Source organism: Macrotis lagotis, chromosome 3, assembly GCF_037893015.1.
Source record: "Macrotis lagotis isolate mMagLag1 chromosome 3, bilby.v1.9.chrom.fasta, whole genome shotgun sequence".
NCBI lineage: Eukaryota > Metazoa > Chordata > Mammalia > Peramelemorphia > Peramelidae > Macrotis > Macrotis lagotis.
Genome location: NC_133660.1, coordinates 112,913,922 through 112,917,739, shown reverse-complemented (window position 1 = coordinate 112,917,739; position 3,818 = coordinate 112,913,922).

Genomic DNA, 3,818 nt, shown 5'->3' with positions numbered 1-3,818 from the left:
GGCGCAGGCGCCGGATGTGACGCACAGGGCGCGCCTGCGCAGTGGGTGGCGAAGGGCTGGAAGGCCCTGCGCCTGTCAGGGCCCTTTCTAGCCAGGGAGTCAGGAGGACCTGAGTTCAAATCCGCTCTCAGACACTTAATAATGACCTAGCTGTGTGGCCATGGGCAAGCCGCTTAACCCCATTGCCTTGCCAAAAAAAAAAACCTAATAAAAAAAGTGATTCATGAAATGTTCCTTTTTATTGACATCATAGGATCATGTAGGAAGTGAAAGAAATCTAAGATATCAATTAGTCTGATTCCCACCTTTCAGAAATAGACTGAGGTGGAAAAAAGCCTAATTAAAAAAAAGTGATTCATGAAATGTTCCTTTTTATTGACATCATAGGATCATGTAGGAAGTGAAAGAAATCTAAGATATCAATTAGTCTGATTCCCACCTTTCAGAAATAGACTGAGGTGGAAAAAAAGCCTAATTAAAAAAAAAGTGATTCATGAAATGTTCCTTTTTATTGACATCATAGGATCATGTAGGAAGTGAAAGAAATCTAAGATATCAATTAGTCTGATTCCCACCTTTCAGAAATAGACTGAGGTGGAAAAAAGCCCAATTTAAAAAAAAAGTGATTCATGAAATGTTCCTTTTTATTGACATCATAGGATCATGTAGGAAGTGAAAGAAATCTAAGATATCAATTAGTCTGATTTCCCACCTTTCAGAAATAAAGAGACTTGAGGTGGAAACAGATAAATGATAGTATGGATCAGAGCCATCACGAGGCAGAGTTTTTGCTCAAAATCCATGCCAGAAAAGCCCAAATAGGGGAAATATTGGCCAGAAATGTTTTACAGTCATTAATCTCTATCATCTTGAGCTGACCGTGTGTCTCTCCCTTCTCCATAGTCCAAACACCCATAATGTTAGCCTCAAAGGATTGTCTTTGACCCACCATCCTTCATCTCCTTACCTCTCATTACCTCAACTTTGCTCTCTGAGCTACTGCCCCTCATCCATCTATCTTTCCCTCCTCCTTAAAAGTTCAATTCACTCCTCAGTTGAGCCACTCCTCTACCTTTGGAAGGTATCTCCTTCAAAATATCTCTTGCCTACATTACTATTTCACCTTCCTTTAGAGGACAGCCTGCCCTGGGCAAGAGATATCCCTGTAACTCCTCCACCAGAAGTCTTTACTTGTATTGAAACTCACTATTTTGCTAATTTTTTTTTAGGTTTTTGCAAGGCAATGGGGTTAAGTGGTTTGCCCAAGGCCATACAGCTAGGTCATTATTAAGTGTCTGAGACCAGATTTGAACCCAGGTACTGCTGACTCCAGAGCAGGTGCTCTATCCACTGCGCCACCTAGCCGCCCTATTTTGCTATTTCTTCAAAGAACCTAATCTTTGGGCTTTTTGCAGTAAATTGTAAAGCGATTGTGCAACCTTTGAATGAAAAGTTAAGCCTTTATTTCTTTCCTGATTTAGAATGATGAATTTTTCACCCCAAAGGAACCCAACCTTTAAGCCCCTGAAGTCATTTCCAGGCATCACAAATACTAGCAGGTTCTAACAGACTTGTAAAGCTTCTACTATGGGCCAGAGATGAACTGTGTTTTTAAACTTAGAACCAACAATTTATCAAATGTTTGACCATCTGATGATACTTTTGTTTGCATAGTCTTTGCTACAGGGAACTTATTTTAAAAATTTGCATTCTGCATGGATAGTAGGAGTATGCAGATAAAATAGATCTTTAAAATATTAGGGTTTGATTTTAACAGAGGCGTTTGGTTTATAGTAACTATTCTCTTGAATCACTCTCATTTCTCCATTTTCCATTTCCCTACTTTGATTCTACCTCATTTATATACCTCTATGCCCTTTTCTTCCAAGTCCTCTCTTTTCCTGCCTTCTTGGCTATCTTGATATAAAAGTGATAAGGAGGAACAAGACTTTATAGAGAAAAGTGGCATAATGACTGTCTGCCTCTTCTGTGTCTGCACTTCATTCATTCATTCATTACACTCTTTGCACTTTTTTCAAATTCAGAGTGGAACCTTTTTTAGTTCTATTTTTGTATACCCTTCCAAGGGATTTTTAGAGGATCCTTATAGCTTCTCTTTCTATTTATAAACCATAAGAATGAAAGGAGGGAAAGAGAAAGGAAGGAGGAAGTAGTCAAGAAAGACAAGTGAGATAAAGATGGAAATGGAATATCAACAAGAAAACCTGTACCCCTTGACTAAATAAAAGTCCAAGTCACTTTTACCTCTATGATTTTAATGATTCTGAGGAACTCTACATTCTTCAAGATTCAACTTTGCTACAGCACACTCATAGATCCCTTTGTGTCTCAGTAATCATTTATTAAGCCTTTACCAGACATTGTGCTACATTCTTAGAATAAAAAAGAATACAACCTGACTTAAAGGAGCTTCCAGTCTAATGAAGAACTTTAAACACAGAACAGATATATAATGTAAATGGAAGGTAGTCTCGAAGGGAAAGTACTAACATTAGATGGTGGAGACGAGGGGAAAAAAACCTCTTATTGAATATGGGATCTGAGCTACTGTCTCCTTCTATGTAGGAACTCAGGGCTTTACATTCTTGGTGCTCAGTATGGGTCTGCCTTCTTCCAACTATTATTGCTCAATGTCTGATTCTGGCCCCCTCCCTTTTTTTGTTGTTTTATTTTAGCAGAGGAAACTCATGGCCAAGGTCCCATAGTTACCAGGTATAAAAACTGGGCCTATGACATGGCATTCTGACTTAAGCCTTTCATAATCTCACTACTATCTTTTCAGTCTTCTTATGATCTGCTCCCCTCTATATACTCTTCTAGACAGTGGTGCTGACTTCCTTGCTTTTTGTCCTCTAAGACATTCTATCTCTCTTCTCTAGGTATTTTCACTGGTCTCCCCCTGCCTGAAATTCATGAATTCAGGTTGTGACATTAGTTATAAATTTACTAGTTTTGTGATTTTTTTTCCCAAATACCCACCTATTTGAGCCTTAGCTTCATCATCAGTAAATAAGAATATTAATACTTGCACAATTAAACTGGCAGGATTGTGAAGAAAGCAATCTGATAACATTTAACTAGAGGCCACATGAAACAGTGGAAAGAATGTTAAATTAAGTCAGAAGCTTTTGAGTACAAATACTGTCTCATTCTTGTATCTGACCCTGGATTACGCAAGATGACCTCTGAGATGCCTTTTACCTCTAAATGTATGATCCTATATCTGTAGATAAAAATATAAATGTGACGATATACATTAGTTAATATAGTAGTTGTCCCTTCTCAGAAGATTTTTAATCTTCAAACCAATATTAATTGATTATGGTTGGTTATGGGCTCATGAGTGCATTTCAAATGCTCTAAAGAATATATATTATATATATATATATATATATATATATATATATATATAAAATTTTTTTAGGTTTTTGTAAGGCAAATGGGGTGAAGTGGCTTGCCCAAGGCCACACAGCTAGGTAATTATTAAGTGTCTGAGACCAGATTTGAACCCAGGTACTCCTGGGCCAGTGCTTTATCCACTGCACCACCTAGTCACCCATCTATATATACATATATATATATATATATATATATATATATATATACATATATATATACTAAAATATTTCAGTTCTCTTTTTTGGAGACAAAGAAATTGGAAACTGGAAATTGAGTGAATGTCCATCAATTAGGGAATGGCTAAACTAGTTGTGGTATATGATTGTGAGGGGGAACTACTGTGGGCTAAGAGATGATGAGCCTATTGATTTTAGAAAAACATGGAAAGACTACTGGGT